This window comes from Lithobates pipiens, unplaced genomic scaffold (assembly GCF_037356315.1).
Source record: "Lithobates pipiens isolate NorthernLeopardFrog02 unplaced genomic scaffold, aLitPip1_a1.2 Scaffold_13, whole genome shotgun sequence".
Classification (NCBI taxonomy): Eukaryota; Metazoa; Chordata; class Amphibia; order Anura; family Ranidae; genus Lithobates; species Lithobates pipiens.
The window spans coordinates 70,407,360-70,427,921 of NW_027507718.1; positions in this window are offsets into that span (position 1 = coordinate 70,407,360).

Genomic DNA, 20,562 nt, shown 5'->3' on the forward strand with positions numbered 1-20,562 from the left:
AGTGTTTTATTATATCTGCCTATAGTTTAACTGTGTGTTTTTGTATCCATGTCCTTTTCTTATGTCGTTTTTTTTTCTCCTTTTTTTTATTTTTTTAGGCTTATGTGCCATATGTGGAGCAGAGCGTAAATGTATAACTCCCCTTTCAGGAAATGGTTGCTTGCCTTGGCTGCTGACCTCTCTATAGAATTTGAAGAATGCTGCTTACATACATTGTAAAATTAGAATAACCACGCTAAAATTGAGAGGACATTCAAAATGCCTTTTAAAACATGTGGACTGTACATTTGGTAATGACATTCCACCAGACATAGGACACATTAGAGTTGCCTCTGATGATTCAGCAGAGAGGTGTGCTAGTGCATGAATAACTAATTTATTATTTTTTTTACGCTGGCTTTACATCTATATGTTAATAACATACAGTACATCAAAGCACAATAAGGTGTACAATAGGATCAATAGGATTGCATGAAAACACATGTCAAGGCAAATCAACATGTCTAAACACACGCCAATGCTTTCAAAAATATGCAGTATGGTAACGTGCTTCAACGTGCTTACAACGCACAATACTGCACACAACAATGAACACACACAGGTGTTAACCTAGTCTTAGGACATTCATTTTTTTCTCTTTTCTCTTCATCTCTACACCTCAAATTTACCTAGAGATCTCTATATGCTATATTTCAGTCTAGAATGAAATATTAATCACCCTAAAAAAATATTGTCTAGTCCATTGTACCTACCTTCTTTAGTTTATTTAACTGCTAATTTCTACATATCCATCCCTAATCTACCTGTTTTTTTCAGACACCATGTCATTCTTTCAAAGGATTCTTATCCTTCTCCACAAACAATTCCATCATGTATCAACCATTTGCATATCCTGTCAATGGACATCCCTCCTTTATTATTCTACCTACAACTAAGAACTGCTTTTTACCTAACTAATGTAGCACCCTCTAGAATGGCTAGAGTGCTAATGTTAGGATTTTTGATGTAGGTAGCCAAGCCTGTGTGTTTTTCTGGGTCAGGGTTTTGAGGGAGGTCTGCATGACTCAGCAGCAGCATCTCTGGTGACTCCTTTCTGCTTCCTGGAAACTTGGAGAAGGTTCCAGAAGCAGTTGGGAGGGGTCTAGGAGTAGCTGGATAATAAAAGGGGTATTCCTGCGCCAATCTATAGAATACTAGCTAGCGTACTGCTGCACGCACAAGGATAGTGGCGCGCTGTACAAAACAGATTTTCAAAAGGGGAAATAAATAATACCCAGTGGCAGTGGTCAAGCTGATCCTAAATACAGGGGTCAGGTGACATAAACAGAATAAATATTTCAGAGATGATATAATATGCAATAAAGAAACTTATACATAGACAAATAAATCCATTTCCAAAATGATGATGTATATCACAAAAAATATATTACGCACTTAACTAAAATAAATATGTGAATGCGGGTAATAATAGACCCACGTGTTGGAAGAAAAATGATAAAGTGCTACTCTCCCAAGGTGCATTCACAAGTGAGAGTGATGAATACACACGGTCACTAATAGAGCAAAGCTAAAGCTGTAAATAATAAAATTATTTTTTTTTAAAGCAAAAAAATATTAAATAAAAAGATATTCAGTGTCCAAAAATATTTCAAAACGTATAAACCTTAAGTGCACAGTGTAGCGATATTCTATATCGGATACATAAAGTACTGGTGCTTGTAAACATCATTCGGTTTAAGGTGCTGTAAGAAGTGGGTATCCCGTGCAATCCTACGTGGTAAGTATATGGGTGCTCCCTTACCTTACTGCTGTAAGGTTACAGCGTAGATATATATATCTTTAGGGTCCTTGGTGGTCGTTCCCTTTAAGAATCCTACTGTGGTAACCCAGGTCGAGCTCGATCAGCGTCACTTCTGGTAACAGCAGTCCCCGACGCGTGTTCGTCACGGATCACGTGATCCCCTGATATGTGCCATAGACTTTATTATTACTCCAGGCAACCACAGCGCAAGTCAGCGGCCACCTTCTCCCAGTTGCTCTAGCACAGTCGGTGCCAAGCGGCATGTCCGGACAAGTTCTGCAAGCATCAGTGGGCCTGCAAACTTCAGTACAGCTAACACGGAGTTACAACGCAGATCACGAGAAAAGACCTGTTTATAAGATCTACAGGTGCCAGCTCACCTGGAATTTTGGGGGAGGAGATCCAGCGTACCCTGCTAGCAGAGAGGAGCAAAATAGCGGAGTCTGTTTGTGTGTATCCAGCGCTGACCTTGTTGCCTGATATGCAAGAGCGGACACTGGTAGACACCAGTGTGGGGGATTTGCCCTCGAGATGATCCAGGGGAAGGAGCGACTATGCCTGTTGTGTTCTGAATGCCAGATACCGACTACAGTGGTCAGTGCCTGGGTCCGGTGCGGATATTGCGACAAGCTGCTTACCCAGATAGTATCCAGCAAGTAGGGGCCACAGTACTATCGAGTGGACCTGCAATCAGGACTGTCCAAACTACAACAGCAGAAGTTCTGGAAGGCCGGTGCCTGGTGACTACCATGCAAAAACCAGTGACATTGGGGAAGAGAGTTGGAGATCTGCCATGGCCTGCAGCTTGGTTGAGGACCTGGTAATTGTAAGTACTGCCCGGCAGGAATCAGGCATTGTCCCTATGTGCTCTGCTGACCCCACCTAGAAGGAGCCTGTGCAGGAGGGAGATGTACCCTCAGGTAAACCAGACAGGGAAAGTGGAGACAGGAAAGTGGAGACAGAGCCATAGATTGGGGTTCCCCCAGACTGCAGGCAGAATTCAGCCCTTATCAGTGCAATAAAGATTCTCTTTTTTTTTCAATCAAACAATTTTTTTTCCCTTGCAAAGCATATAAACAAATATAGCAAATTAGTCCATATCATGTAGTGAAATGGAAAAAAAAAAAAAAAAAAACAAGAAAAACAAACAAAGACATAAACCAAGCAAACCTTATACCTCTCGGACTGACTTAACATATAATGAATAAAGCATGCTAAAATTATAAATGCATTCTGCACATCAGATTGAATTCCCCCAGTGTCAATCATCAAATTATAACCTTTTCCTCTGAGCAACAACAGATTATATTTCTTTTACGCCCTCTATTGCTCTCCCTTCTACCCTTACTCCCTACTCCCATCAATCTCCTCTAGCTTCACTCCTCTCTACTAGACAAACCATCATATAATTCCTTACTAGGTTCTATCCAATGTGACCATATTTTATCAAATCTTTGGGGTGTACCTCTATGTTTATATGGTATTTATTCTTTGTTAAAGTGGTTGTAAACCCTTACAACACACTTTAACCTACAGGTAAGCCTACATGGTTTAGGAGATATTTACAATTCCTTCTGCGCATGCGCCGATGTACTCGGCACATGCGCACTTTAGAAGGGTCACGGCGTGCCGTTTTCATTAAACAACATGACGTGAGTGACGTCACACAACTCTGGCCAGTCACAGAGCCGGAGTCTGTGACCCCGGAAGGAAGATGGATGCTTCCAGCCAGCGAGGAAATCGGAGACATCGCTGGCTCCTGTGACACATAATGGGCTACTATGTGATGGATAGCAGCCCATTATGCTTTGCCTTTGCAGGGAAATAAAGAGGAAGTAAACCCCATCAGGGTTTACTTCCTCTTTAAGTATATAATTGAGTTTCTCAACCCATTGTTTATGGGTTGCAGAGTCAATGGATGTCCATTTTTGTAGAATAACTTTACGTGCTAAATATAGGGATCTTATTCACATAGTATGCATCTCTGCTAGTAATGCTCAATCAGGTATTATACCCAGGGATTTTTTTTCAGAGAATAGGTGCAGGAACTCCCCCTTTCTGAGTCACCCTTTTTTTCCACCTTCACAAACCTCTTAGCAACATTTCTTGGTTCCACCCCCTACCCACCTCCCATTACTACCCTTTTAGAGAATACAGAACCAAGTATAATTTTGTGTATTTGTATGGAATTTGGTACTGATAACAAGAAAAGCAAGTCAAATAGATCCCCTGCAGCCACTATCAATAGAGCCCCCCCACCAGCAACAATAGATACCCCTAACAACAATGCACTACCCACAACAAAATTCCCCCAAACAACAATAGACCCCCAGCAACAACAACAGATCTCCCCTGAGCCAGCATCAATAGACTCTCTGTCAGCCAATAGACCCCTCCCTCAACAATAGATCTCTCCCAGCAACAATAGACCCCCCTTCAAAAATATATCCCCTCCAGCTAAAATTGATTCCTCAATAGACCCTGCAGCACACCCAAACACCCCTTGCCATTACATACAGTACAGTCAACGCTGGAGGTGCCAAAACGGTGTTCCCCCACGTTCCTGCTGAAAAAAAGCCCTGCTTATACCCAATAATCCTAGTTTGGGTGTCCTTATTATCTCAGTTGAGCATACTAAGTTTAAGGTTATAAATACTTTTTCCCAATAATGATGGAGCTTTGGACATCGCCAGAGCATATGGATAAGGGAGCTATTGAATAGACAGCATAGTGGGCATAATGGTTGATATATATTTTCCCCATGCATAAAGTTTTTGTGGAGTGTAATGAGCCCTATGTATAATAAAAAACTGAGATAGCCTTTGAGATGGCAAGAGGGATGTCCTAGGAAATGTTTCAAGGGCACGTGTCTAGTTCACCTCATCTAAACCCTCTATATCTTCTTGCGTAGTGTTCTCCATTAATTGTAAATTAGCATAAAGGTCTCCTATTAATCCTCTTTTCCTACATGCAGCTGAAGTTGCCTTTGTTAATATTTTAGAGTGTTCATACTGTAGTTGACTTTTTGAACTTTTGATTTGTAATGCGTGACGTATTTGAAGGTGTTGATAAAAGTTTTTATTTTTTTAGCTGATACCTATCTTTCAGTATATTAAAAGGAACTAAAACATCCCCTTCAGTTAACTGATACAGAAATATTATACCTGCCTTTTTCCAGTCTAAATATTCAGAGAGTTTATTTAATTCATAGAGGCAGTAATTATCTCATATGGGCATCTGCTTCATATATCCCTTATGTTGAGTAATATTTCGTAATGCTTCCCATACTTTGTGAATCAAATGGAAAGTAGGGAACATTTTTTTTAGTATACCGGTAGATATGGTGTGCTACTATTAATTGAACTAAAGGGTAATTTTTTAATTGGGATGCTATTATCTTTTCTATAGGGTCCTCCATTAGACATGGGCGCCATCAAAAAATTAGTTTTGTTCTGTTCCGTTATGGTTCGTATTAAAATTAATTCGTACTTCGTATTTTGTGTCCGAAATTCTGTTTCAATTCGTACAAAATACGAATTGTCGTTAGGTTCGTTAACTTGTAGGAACATTCGCTACGATGAATTTAACGGCAAAAATATACCTCAATATGACAGTCGATGCTGATGGAAGTTTGATTTTTATCCGAAATACGAAATTTCGTTGAAGAATTTCCTATCCGAAATACAAATTTTTGTTAGATGAGGGGCTCCCACCATCCCTGTGCTGTGCTGACTTCCTCCTTCGGATTCGTAAACAAAAGTTTGTATTTCGTACAGAATTCGGACGCATGGCAATTCGTATTTCGGGTCCTCCCGAACGTATGAATTTAGTGAAATTCGTACGAATTTGAGATTCGTACGAAACGAATCGCACATGTCTATCCTCCATGTCCACTGTCTCCCAGCCATTCCAATGCTGTAATTGTGAAGCAGTAAAGTATAATCTTACATTTGGTATGGCAATTCTCCCTTTATCAATGGACTGTTGTAATATTTCGAATCTAAACCTAGATTTTCCTCCCCCCCACACAAAGTCCCTAAGGACCGGACTGATGATCCTAAATAATCGTAACGTCAGTCATATGGGACAATTATGCAATACATATAACATCTGTGGCATCCACACCAGCTTCACCAAGTTTACCATCCCACCATAGGTAATGTGAGTTTACGCCATGTTTTACTCAGTTGTCTAAATTGAACATCAAGAGGGAGTATATTCCTATCTGTATAATACATAACATTCAGTGTAATTACCACTCCCAAGTATTTAAATTATGTAACCAGGGCCATCCACTGAGTCTGGCGCCAATGTCCCATACACTCAGGATCCACGAGCATTACAGATTTGTCCCAATTAATATTAGATCCTGAAAAGGATCCATATAAGTTTATCAAGGGCATAACTGCAGACATGGATGGACCAATATCTCCCAGAAACACAAGAGCATCATCTGCATAGAGTGCTATCTTGTCTTTACATGTAGATCTGTGGAATCCCACAATATCCACAGATGAATGAGTAGCCTCAGGCAATGGTTCAATGGCCAGAGCAAAAAGCAGCAGGGATAAGAGACATCCCCACCTTGTCCCTCTGGTCACCGAGAAAGGGGTCGATACACATCCATTAGAGTATCCTTTCTCTTGGATGGAAAAGAAGAAAGGTAACAGCGCTCGCTGCATGGACAACTCAATCCATACAGCAGTTCCACTCACAGGTGCTGAGGCTCAATGTGTCCCAACACACTCCAACGCAACAGTCGTAAGAAGAGCCGGCAACACTGTAATACTTGAAGTGTCATTTATTGGTACATCAAAGTGACAATAAAACAATAAACTGACGCATTTCAGCAATAGCCTTAGTCGTAGTTGGTTTGAAACAGATATGGCAAAAAATATATATATACTCACATACACATATGCAAACTCCATTGGCCCATCAGGGTAGTGTCATGAAAAATTTGCGTATTTAACCACTTAACAACCGCCCATTGCCGATTAACGGCTTCAGGGCGGTTGTTTAACTCTGAGAGGCCGTTAATAAACGGCCTCCCAGAATTCTGCTCTCGCGCACCCCCTGGGGCGCGCACACGAGAGCATCCGTGACCGCTGGGTCCAGTGGACTCGGAGCATCACAAATCGCGGCCGTTTACCACGTGATCGCTCCGTCAAATGACGGAGTGATCACTTGTAGTCAAGCCGGCGTCATAACAGGTTCCTCCCTCCCCCTCTCTGTACCGATCGGTACAGCGGAGGGGGAAGAGATCGGTGTCAGCAGCGATGTGGGCTGCATCTGCAGTGCCCACATCACTGCTCACCGAAAATCAACCCCTCGATTCCCTGTATTACTCTGCAATACCCTGCCATTACTCTGCATTACTCTGCAATGCCCTGCAACGCTCTGCAACGCCCTGCAACGCTCTGCAACGCCCTGCAACGCTCCGCAACGCCCTGCAACGCTCCGCAATGCCCCGCAACGCTCCGCAATACTCCGCAACACTCCGCAACACCCTGCAACACTCCGCAACACTCTGCAACACCCGCCAATACCCTGCAACACTCTGCAATGCTCTGCAACACCCGCCAATACCCTGCAACACTCTGCAATGCTCTGCAACACCCGCCAATACCCTGCAACACTCTGCAATGCTCTGCAACACCCGCCAATACCCTGCAACACTCTGCAATGCTCTGCAACACCCGCCAATACCCTGCAACACTCTGCAATGCTCTGCAACACCCGCCAATACCCTGCAATGCTCTGCAACGCAGTACTCTGCAACGCCATACTCTGAGATACCCAGCCATACTCTGAGATACCCAGCCATAGTCGGTGATACCCTGCAATACCCAGCCATAGACATCCCCCCCCTCCCGCCGCCCTCCTCCCTCCAGTGCTTCTACCGAATCGCTAATACAATCAAAGCCAGAATCTTTTTTTTTTTTCAGGCTTCCCAGCTTAGAGGTGAGATGCGGGGTCTTATTGACCCCACATCTCACTGTAAAGAGGACCTGTCATGCCATATTCCTATTACAAGGGATGTTTACATTCCTTGTAATAGGAATAAAAGTGATCAAAAAAATTATTTTTGGGGAAAAAAATGTCAAACTAAAATAAATAAAGTAAAATGAACAATAAAAAAAAATGTTTTTTTTTTAAAGCGCCCCTGTCCCCATGTGCTCGCATGCAGAAGCGAACGCATACGTAAGTCCCGCCCACATATGAAAACGGTGTTCAAACCACACATGTGAGGTATCGCTGCGAACGTTAGAGCGAGAGCAATAATTCTAGCCCTAGACCTCCTCTGTAACTCAAAACATATAACCAGTAAAAAAAAATTAAATCGCTGCCTATGGGGATTTTTAAGTAGCGACGTTTGGCGCCATTCCACAAGCGTGTGCAATTTTGAAGAGTGACATATTAGGTATCTATTTACTCAGCGTAACTTCATCTTTCACATTATGCAAAAATTGGGCTAACTTTACTGTGTTTTTTTTTTTTTAAGCACAAAACTGTTTTTTTTCCAAAAAAAAGCATTCGAAAAATTACTGCGCAAATACCATGCGAGATAAAAAGTTGCAAAGACCACCATTGTATTCTCCAGGGTGTTTGCTAAAAAACATATATAATGTTTTGGAGTTCTATGTAATTTTCTAGCAAATAAATGATGATTTTTACATGTAGGAGAGAAATGTCAGAATTGTCCTGGGTGCTCCAGAACACCTGATGGCGCTCCATGCATGTTGGGCCTCTGTATGTGGCCACACTGTGTAAAAGTCTCACACATGTGATATCGCCATACTCGGGAGTAATAGCAGAATGTGTTTTGGGGTGTAATTTGTGGTATGCATATGCTGTGTGTGAGAAATAACCTGATAATATGACAATTTTGTGAAAAAAAAAAAAGTAAAAAGAATCTTGATTTTGAAAAGAATTGTGGGAAAAAATGACAACTTCAAAAAACTCATCATGCCTCCTACTAAATACCTTGGAATGTCTTCTTTCCAAAAAGGGGTCATTTGGGGGGTATTTGTACTTTTCTGGCTTGTTAGGGTCTCAAGAATTGAAATAGGCCGTCAGTACTTCAGGTGTGATCAATTTTCAGATATTGGCACCATAGCTTGTGGACTCTATAACTTTCACAAAGACCAAATAATATCCACCAATTTGTACTTATTTTTACCAAAGATATGTAGTGGTATAAATTTTGGCCAACATTTATGAAGAAAAAATTACTAATCTGCTAAATTTTCTAACAGAAACAAAGAAAAATTCATTTTTTTACAGAGTAATTGTCATTCAAAATGCGAGAGCACCGAAAGCTGAAAATTGGTCTGGTTATTAAGGGTGTTTAAGTGCCCAGTGGTCAAGTGGTTAATTGATAAAACCAATTATTCAAGTGGTTAGTGACTGCACCTGTTTTTAGCCAACATGAGAAGGGGGAAAGGAAAAGAAGGCAATATAAAAAGTTATTTTGTTGAGCCAAGAAAAAGTGTGTAGAAAAAGTACTACGTGAAATATTGGGACCTTATTGCTTCAAGGGAGAAATGTGTTCCTTAGAAGAAGATGAGAATCCAGACTTATGTTCAAGTATTTTTTATTTTTTTTTAGTGGTAACAACACAAAGTAAAGTCAAGATAAATGTCAGAAAAAAAAGGAAATGATTAAATTTATGGCAGGATCAAAAAAGAAAAATTCAATTTATGGCAGGATCAAAAAAAAAGGAAAGGATTACATTTATGCTAGGATCAAAAAGAGGAATTAAGTTTATGGCAGGATCAAAAAGAGAGGGATTCAATTTATGGCAGGATCAAAAAGAGAGGGATTAAGTTTATGGCAAAAAAAAGGGGGAGGATTAAATTTATGGCAGGATCAAAAAAAGTGGAATTAATTAATGTCAGGGTCAGAGAATAAGGGATACAATTTATGGCAGGATCAGAGAAGAGGGATGCAATTTATGGCAGGATCAAAAAAAAGAGGGATTTAATTTATGGCAGGATCAAAAAGAGGGATTAAGTTTATGGCAGGATCAAAAAGAGAGGGATTTGGGAGGGGGCGTGGCTACCGGGTTACTGCATGAAAGCATAGGCAGATAGCTCAGTGCCAAAGTCGGGAATCGAAGAGAACTGGGGTGTTCAACAGAGCCCATTCTGTTCCAGCTTATCTCGGGGAAACCTCTCACCACTCCGGCATGGCTCGTAAGAGGAAAGGGGCTTCCCAGCTCCAAAAAGTGCCGCATTTCTTTCTGCAGAAGGATCGCGGCCTAGCTCAAGATGGCGCCTCGCCGGCTGCATTCAGCAGATCCGGTTCAGCAACGCCCAGCCCGGGCTCTCACAGGACCTCGGATCGTCAATCGCCGGAGGTCTACACTGTCCTGCAGTCCAGCAAAGTCTAAACCACGCTTGGCGACAGACACCGATGGGGACAAGGTGACCAGGGAACAGGCGATATTAGACGACACTAGAGAGCTGGCTGAATCACTTAACTCTTTCCCCACAACAAACCAGCCAGTGTCGGACACCACGTTGAGAGATATGCTCGTTTCTCTCCGCAGCTCCCTCCATGCAGATATGATGGAATGCATGAGAGGTTTTAAATCTGACATGGGTGAGCTGGGAGAGAGAGAGGAACATGTGGAGCAAAAGATGGGGGAATTCATGTCCTCATACAATTCGTTAGTAGACGCACATAATGAACAGTCTGATGAGGTGACCTGGCTTAAGTCTAAAGTCGCAGAGCTAGAAGACAGGTCTAGAAGAAATAACGTAAAAATCAGAGGTGTCCCGGAATCAGTCCTTCCGGGACAATTGCAACAATATGCCCAGGACCTACTGCGGGTCTTCCTACCAGGCTTAACAGAATCTGACATAGTGATAGATATAATTCATTGCCTTCCCAAGCCCTCTCACCTGCCTGATAACATCCCAAGGGATGTCCTCATGAGGGTGCACTTCTATCACATAAAGGAGCGCTTTATGTCGGCCTACCGCAAGAATAGACAACCACCGGAAAAATATAAGGCTATTCAACTTTTTGCAGATCTCTCGCAGCACACTACGCAGAAGCGTAAGGCCTTACTACCCATCACCAAAGCACTGCGTAATCATGCTATAGTGTATCACTGGGGATATCCATGTACACTAACTATCATGAAAGATGACCATACCTCAGTAATAAACACAATGGAAGAGGGACTAGCACTACTTCGAACATGGGATATCCTCCCTGACCAACCCAGCTAAAATGGATAGTCAAGATACCTGGCAAGTCGTGTCCCGTAAGCATAAAGACAAAAAACGCAATAGGTGAACACCCTATATTGCTACTTCATTGCAACATGCAAGATTCCTTATGCCGTGTACACACGATCAAACAATCGGGTGGAAAAGTCCGGCAAACTGAAGTCCGCCGGACAATCCCCCCGTGTGTAGCCTCCGGCGGACTTTTTTTACCCGAAAGTACGGCAGACTTAGAAAGTAGTTTTGCACTCCAATCTTCCCGCCGGACTTGCATTTCGGCGGACAATCCACTCCCGGAAGGCTCCCGCTCCCGGATTCCGATAAACTCCCCGCCCGCAGACAACCAATGGCCAGGGTTGTCGGGAAGAGGCCCTTGTCCTCATCAACATGGGGACAAGGTGCTTTGGGGTGGGGGGGCCGCGCGGCCCCCCCTTCCCCAAGGCACCCCCCATGTTGAGGGCATGCAGCCTGGTATGGCTCAGGAGGGGGCCGGCCGGGTAGAGTGCTTGGACAAGGGTCTGATGTGGACCTGGGAGGGACCCCCACGCCGATTTTTTTGGTGGTGGGGTTCCCCTTTAAGTCCACACCAAGTGGTGGGGCCAGCGACGTCTCCTTCGCGGGCCCCGCCTACCTGGAGACACGCTCAAAATGAGCAGACTTTCCTCCGCGCATGTGGGTTCATTTCAAAAGTACGGCGGATAGTCTGGCGGACTTAGTACGCCGTATTAGTCCGCTGAAAAAGTGCCGTGTGTGGGCAAGTAGCCCGTTCGGGAAGTCCGGCGGACAGTCCGGCGGGAAGTCCATCGGATAGTCCGCTACGTGTGTACACGGCATTAGGCACTTAGACCACTAAGTGGCTATATTACACCCCACGGAAAGATGGGTAGTAAAACTGCCACTGGATTCAAAGTAGAATCCTCCTTTTTATCCCAAAAGTTTAAGATATGGATCACTATCCGCTATGACTGTTTTTGCTGTTTTTGTTCGCCTTTGTTTTTGTTTCTGTTCATCTCCCCTAGGATGGCCAATCTGATTTGCATGTAGAATCTTCACTGCTCCTCAAGAATATGCTCTCCGTCGGAGACCTCTTGGAACCCACTTACCTATTCCATTTATGGTATGGACCCCACCACCACTCATATGTTAACTTATCAAACTCGGCTCAAACATAAAAAATATCCCCATATATTCTATGCGTCTGCTGTACAAAAAAGGAAAGGAGTTCCCATCGCCATTAGGGATACAGTGACCTTTTCATTAAGAACAACAGTGACCGATCCCGAAGGGAGATATTTAATCTTAGTAGAAGATATAAACAACAAGACCTACACGATAGTGAGTCTTTATGTACCCAACTCCGACCAATTATGTTTTCTCAAAAGACTGTTGAAGAAAGCTTCTGAAATCAAACAGGGAGCTTTGGTGGTGTGTGGGGACTTAAATCTCAGAGCAGACTACACTATTGATACCACCACAAAATCCAAATGACCATTGCCCACACGCCAACTATTTTCCATTCTGAGGAACTCTATGACGTCTGGAGACGTCAGCATCCAGGAAAAAGGGACTTCTTCCACTCAGCAAGACACAATTCCTATTCCCGCATAGATATGATTGTTGTTGATAGAATTTTGTTGCAAGCGGTGTCCTCCTCCGCCATCCACGACATTTCTTGGTCAGACCATGCACCTGTTTCAGTCTGGATAGTGGAGAAGAATGCCCCTAAAAGCCGCGTACACATGATCAAACAATCCGGTGGAAAAGTCCGACGGACTCAAGTCCGCCGGACAATCAGCCCGTGTGTGGGCTCCGGCTGACTTTTTTTACCCAAAAGTCCGGCGAACTAAGATTGTAGTTTTGCACATCAATCTGTCCGCCGGACTCGCATCTTGCCGTGTGTGTGCTAGTCCGTCATACTTTTGAAATGAACTGACTTTTCCCGCCCGGAGAAAAGTCTGTTAATTTTGAACGGATGAAAAACAAGGTTGGGGGAAGGTTGCGCTACGGAACTAATTAATATATCTGTGGTATGAGCAGCCTCTATTTAATTTGCCACCCTATATGGGTGGAAATAATCGTATGATGAAAGGCGAAATAGACTTGGCGCCATACCTTTAAGTTTAAATACTAAATGATGAAAGAAATCAAAATCAGAATTGTGAAAAGAGGCTATAAACTGACTAGTGTATAAATTATCAGCATGCTGGTAAATAATAATAAACCCCAAAAATTCCTTTATAGCAAGTGTTAGTGTCTAGTGTTATTAGAAAATTCCATATAAAATCACATGCACCTGTGTCAATACCATAAAAGTGCAAGCCTTATTATAAAAAATAAAAATAGAAAATAAGTGAACATACAATTGCAAAAAAATGATAATGGAAATGCAAGTGAAAACCGTGCAAATCCCAAGTGAGATTTGAGCATAAGATATCAAAGAAAATAAAGAGATAATTTTGAAAAAAGTTATCAAAACAATATCACACACTATTCGAAATACCAATCAGTGAAAGTCCCACGTTTATAAAAAATCAATGTGCTAAGTGACACATCATAAATAACAGGTGAATAATAATAGTGAAAGATGGACGGTGAAAATCCTCCGTGAATATCTTCAAAAAGTACACCTGGTGGATGGGAAGTAGCTGCTGCCATGGCGTTGTAGAAAGGTCACCCGGTGGAGGAACGGGGGTCTCCCAGGACAACAGCAAACTATTGCCAGAGAGCAACACAGTGGCTTATACTGGGGAGGCTGATCCACCCCGGACGGGGTAAGATTTTTGGTGAGAGCAATCACATTATCATTCACTGTGCACTGGGCGCAGCAGTTGCAGATACTTTTTGAAGATATTCACGGAGGATTTTCACCGTCCATCTTTCACTATTATTATTCACCTGTTATTTATGGTGTGTCACTTAGCACATTGATTTTTTATAAACGTGGGACTTTCACTGATTGGTATTTCGAATAGTGTGTGATATTGTTTTGATAACTTTTTTCAAAATTATCTCTTTATTTTCTTTGATATCTTATGCTCAAATCTCACTTGGGATTTGCACGGTTTTCACTTGCATTTCCATTATCATTTTTTTGCAATTGTATGTTCACTTATTTTCTATTTTTATTTTTTATAATAAGGCTTGCACTTTTATGGTATTGACACAGGTGCATGTGATTTTATATGGAATTTTCTAATAACACTAGACACTAACACTTGCTATAAAGGAATTTTTTGGGTTTATTATTTTTTACCAGCATGCTGATAATTTATACACTAGTCAGTTTATAGCCTCTTTTCACAATTCTGATTTTGATTTCTTTCATCATTTAGTATTTAAACTTAAAGGTATGGCGCCAAGTCTATTTCTCCTGCAGGAGCTGCAGGTAGCCAGGACCAGTGAAGGACCAGTGAAGGAGGCGTCGCTGGCCCCGTCACCTGGTATGGACTTAAAGGAGAATCCCTACGCCAAAAAAATGGTGTGGGGAACCCCCTAAGTTCATATCAGACCCTTATCTGAGCACGCTACCCGGCCGGCCAGGAAAGGGGGTGGGGACGAGCGAGTGCCCCCCCTTCTGAGCCATACCAGGCTACGTGCCCTCAACATGGGGGGGTGCACCTTGTCCCCATGTTGATGAGGACAAGGGCCTCTTCCTGACAACCCTGGCCATTGGTTGTCGGGGTCTGCAGGTGGGGGTCTTGTCCCCCTCTTCGGTTCTTCTTGCCAGGCCTCCGCGCCTTCTTCTAGCTCTTTTACAAGCGGTGGCCTGGTCTTCTGTCGCTGCGTTGTCGTCGCCTTCTGTTCTTCTATTCTTCTCTTCTTCTCTTCTTGAGCTGTTGCCTCGTCACTGTCTCTGGCCACAATGACAGGCACACGGCGCGCGGCGACTTATATAGGGACATCGCCGGATGATGTCCCCGCCCATTATGATGTCACAGTCCCAGAGGATGCGGGGACATCACCCGGCGATGTCCCTATATAAGTCGTCGTACGCCGCGTGCCTGTCATTGTGACCGGAGACAGCGACGAGGCAACAGCTCAAGAAGAGAAGAACAGAAGAACAGAAGGCGGCGGCAACGCGGCGACAGAAGACCGGGCCACCTCTTGTAAAAGAGCTAGAAGAAGGCCCGGCAAGAAGAACTGAAGAGGGGGACAAGACGCCCGAAGAGGGGGACAAGACCCCCGAAGTCGGAAGAAGAGGGCGGCGGCGGCGAAGAAGAAAGCCGGGCTCCTCCGCTAGTAAAAGAGCTAGCAGAAGATAGCGGAGGAGTCCGGCGAGAAGATTCCCGAAGACGGAGCTGTGCAATAAACTATTTTAACCCTTGTGCGTTGTGTTTTTTTTACATTTTTTTCACAGGTGAATGGGTAGGGGTACATTGTACCCCATACTCATTCACATAGGGTGGGGGGCCGGTATCTGGGGGCCCCCTTATTAACAAGGCTCCCAGATTCCGATAAGCCCCCCGCCCGCAGACCCCAAAAACCAACGGCCAGGGTTGTCTGGAAGAGGCCCTTGTCCTCATCAACATGGGAACAAGGTGCTTTGGGGTGGGGGGCACGTGGCCCCCCTTCCCCAAGGCACCCCTCCATGTTGATGGCACGTGGCCTGGTGCGGCTCAGGAGGGGGGGGCGATCGCTCGTCCCCACCCCCATTCCTCGCCGGCTGGGTAGCGTGCTCTGATAAGGGTCTGATATGGACTTAGGGGGGGACCCCCACGCTGTTTTTTCGGCGTAGGGATTCCCCTTTAAGTCCATACCAGGTGGCGGGGCCAGCGACGCTTCCTTCGTTGGTCCCGGCAACCTGGAGCCGCACTCAAAATGAGCGGACTTTCCTCCGTGTGTGTGGGCAAGTCCGTTCATTTCAAAAGTATGGCGGATAGTCCGGCGGACTATACGGCGGATAGTCCGCCGGACCTAGTCTGCTGAAAAAGTCCTGTGTGTGGGCAGGTCCGCCAGACTAAGTCTGCCGGATAGTCTGATCGTGTGTACGCGGCATCAGGGAAACTTTGTTTGGAGCCAACTCTAGTCTGCTCCGGGCACCCAACCATGTGACCTTTTTAACCAATAAATTAACAGAATTTCTTCAATTAAATGCTAACTCAGTATCAGATCCGATGACTCTGTGGTGCGCCCATAAGTTGTTTTTGCAGGATATACTAATACAGCTCAACTCAAAAACAAATAAGCAAAGGGCCAAAAAACTAGACTCTTTACTACAAGAGATTAAGACACTAGAATCCAAAAATAAGGTCACACCTGGAGCTGCCCTAGCAACTAGAAACTCTGCCCTAGAAACTCTGCTATGATCTTAGACGTCTACTTTTGGAACAACACGACAAATATATAATGCCCTAAAATTGAATCATTATGCCTCTGAAAATAGGGCTGGTAAACTTTTAGCCTATAGATTAAAAGAACATAGGGTCCGCACAACAATCCCCTATCTCAAAAACGCAAAAAATAATAGCAAGATCATCGACCCTAAAGACATTGCGGATACCTTCGCAAATTACTATTCCTCCCTATACAACATTAAAAACGATACCAGTATTCATCAACCCTCAGACGAGGACATACAATCCTTCTTAACTGATGTTAATCTTCCAACTCTCTCTCTAAAACACAATTAAGGACCCTAAACAGACCCATTTCAAAACTAGAAATACAAACCAAATGATTATTATATTGCTTCTATTTTATCCCCCGTTGCAAGACGTCTTTTCTCAAGCAATCCTGACCTCCTCATTCCCCCCTGAGATGCCTAAGGCATTCATAGTCACCATACCAAAGCCAGGCAAAGCCTCGAAGCTCCTCCAAATTTTCATCCGATCTCGCTTTTCAACACCGACATTAAACTATATGCTAAAATAATAGCCCATAGACTCTTACATATTTTACCCTTATTGATAAACCCGGACCAATCAGGATTCACAGCTGGTAGACAGCCATCAGATGCTACCCACAGAGTCATTAACATCCTTCAACATGCAAGGCCCTGTCGGATGCCTTCTCTGCTCCTCTCTTTGGATGCGGAGAAGGCGTTCGACAGGATACATTAAGGGTACATGGTACACACTCTCAAAAAATTTGGCTTCAAGGGACCCATATTGTCAGCAATACTGGCCCTTTATTCAGCGCCCTCGGCACAATTATATACATTGAATACACTGTCACAAACCTTTCTAATCTCAAATGGGACAAGGCAAGGGTGCCCCTTATCCCCTTCTATTTTTAACCTGCTCATAGAGCCCCTGGCAGAGAAAATTAGGTCACATCCGAACATTACTGGCTTCTCTTTCCAAGGAAATACTCACAGAGTAAATGTAATGTCATTTTATTTATAAACTCCCCCTCACAATCCCTACCACGCGCTCATGAAGTCTTGACAAATTTAGCCAAATTTCATACTATAAAGTAAACTTTTCTAAATCGCTCATCCTCCCTATAAATGTCCCCCCCCCCCCCCCCCCCCGGCCTTCAAAACGAACTGAAAGCCTCATTTCCCTATATGTGGAGCACTGGTCGAATAACATATCTAGGCCTCCAAATAGTCGAACACTCAACTAAACTGTCTGAAATAAACTATCAAATGCTACTAGACAAACTGGCCAAAGAAACCAACCGAAAGTCAAGCTTACATGGTCAGGGCAGCTGGCACCTTTTAAAATGCTCCTCCTTCCCCAGATCATCTTCCGCACTCTCCCAATACCCCTTGAGACCACACACCTTAAAGCACTAGATTCCCTATTGACAAGATACAATGGTGTGAAAAAGTGTTTACCCCCTTCCTCATTTCCTATTCCTTTGCATGTTTGTCACACTTAAGTGTTTCGGAACATCAAACCAATTTAAACAATAGTCAAGGACAACACAAGTAAACACAAAATGCAATTTGTAAATGAAGGTGTTTATTATTAAAGGTGAAAAAAAATCCAAACCATCATGGCCCTGTGTGAAAAAGTGATTGCCCCCTAAACCTAATAACTGGTTGGGCCACCCTTAGCAGCAACAACTGCAACCAAGCGTTTGCGATAACGTGCAATGAGGCTTTTACAGCGTCCTGGAGGAATTTTGGCCCACTCATCTTTGCAGAATTGTCCTAATTCAGTTACATTAGAGGGTTTTCGAGCATGAACGGCCTTTTTAAGGTCATACCACAACATCTCAATAGGATTCAGGTCAGGACTTTGGCTAGGCCACTCCAAAGTCTTCATTTTGTTTTTCTTCAGCCATTCGGTGGTGGACTTTCTGGTGTGTTTAGGATCATTGTCCTGCTGCAGAACCCAAGTTCGTTTCAGCTTGAGTACACGAACAGATGGTCGGACATTCTCCTTCAGGATCTCTTGGTAGACAGCAGAATTCATAGTTCCTTTTATCATGGCAAGTCTTCCAGGTCCTGAAGCAGCAAAACAGCCCCAGACCATCACACTACCACCACCATATTTTACTGTTGGTATAATGTTCTTTTTATGAAATGCAATGTTCCTTCTGCGGCAGATATACTTGGACACACACCTTCCAAAGAGTTCCATTTTTGTCTCATCGGTCCACAGAATGTTGTCCCAAAAGTCTTGGGGATCATCAAGATGTGTTGTGGAGAAATTGAGACGAGCTTTGATGTTCTTTTTGCTCAGCAGTGGTTTTCTCCTTGGAACTCTGCCATGCAGGCCATTTTTGCCCAGTCTTTTCCTGATGGTGGAGGCATGAACGCTGACCTTAACTGAGGCAAGTGAGGCCTGCAGTTCCTTGGACGTTGTTGTGGGGTCTTTTGTGATCTCTTGGATGAGTCGTCGCTGCGCTCTTGGGGTAATTTTGGGCGGCCGGCCACTCCTGGGAAGGTTCACCACTGTTCCATGTCTTCGCCATTTGTGGATAATGGCTCTCACTGTGGTTCGCTGGATTCCCAAAGCTTTGGAAATGGCTTTATAACCCTTTCCAGACTGATAGATCTCAATTACTTTCTTTCTCAATTGTTCCTGAATTTCTTTGGGTCTCGGCATGATGTGTAGCTTTTAAGGATCTTCTGGTGGACCTTACTGTGTCAAGCAGCTCCTATTTAAGTGATGCCTTGATTGTGAACAGGTGTGGCAATAATCAGGCCTGGGTGTGGCTATAGAAATTGAACTCAGGTGTGGACAACCACAGTTATAGTATGTTTTAACAAGGGGGGCAATCACTTTTTCACACAGGGCCATGATGGTTTGGATTTTTTTTCACCTTTAATAATAAACACCTTCATTTACAAATTGCATTTTGTGTTTACTTGTGTTGTCCTTGACTATTGTTTAAATTGGTTTGATGTTCCGAAACACTTAAGTGTGACAAACATGCAAAGGAACAGGAAATGAGGAAGGGGGCAAACACTTTTTCACACCACTGTATGTTTGGAGATCAAAAAAACCTAGATGCTCTAAAGCTCTCTTAGCCAAGCATAGATCAGCAGGAGGAATGGGATTCCCGATCATACTAGATTACCATCGAGCATCTATACTTACTCAGCTTAGAACATGGTTTGCAAACGAGGTAAAAGCCCCATGGCATAATATTGAACAAGCTTTAAGTCCCACCAAAGACTTGCCCTATCTACTTCTACTTGACATGTGGAAGCCTATCCAAACAAAAGGCCTACCTTGACCCTTCAGGCCTCTTTGCAAGCCTGGAGAGACCTTTGCAAAACCCTGACACCATCAGACAAACCAATTGACATCCCAATACCCCTAGCCATATTTTCAGAAGCCATCCCAAATATCCAACTTAAAGATTGGCTATCCAAAGAAATCACATGAGTGGCCGACCTATTTCAAAACAACTCCCTTAAAACGTTTGGCACTCTTAATAAACAATTTGAGTTTCATGACAGGGAACATTACACATATGGTCAAATCTCCCATGTTTTGAGGTCCCTAAAAACCCACCACTTGTATAGTCATGATACTGTTTGGAAATTCCTTACAACGCCGACTATCCCTACTAAAGGAATCTCTACTTTCTATTCGCTCTTCCGGCATAAGACCACGTTTGTCAAAACATTACCGTATCTAAAATGGGAAGAGGATCTGGGGACAACATTTACAATACAACATGGGCAAACGGTCCTCAACACGATATATAAATAAACCAAATGTATAAATCACTGGGAACTATCCCAAAAAATATCATTAAGATGGTATTTGACACCGTATCGCATGTATACGTTTTTTCAAACAAATTCTTTATTATCAATTCATTATCAATTGTGCTGGAGGGGATGTGGAGAAGTAGGAAATATTATGCACATATTGTGGTCATGTAAACATTTGACAAGCTTCTGGTACGCAGTGTTCCGCTTAATCTCCTCTATTACTGGGATGATTACCTCCCCAAGGAAAGGATTAGCTCTTTTGAACTTAGGTATTGAAGATTTCCCATCTCCCCCCGTACAGTAGTTACACACATACTCTTGGCTGCTAGGCTACTTATAACCAGAAAATGGAAAAGCAATGTTGCACCAAACATATCAGAAATATATACAATCATACAAAC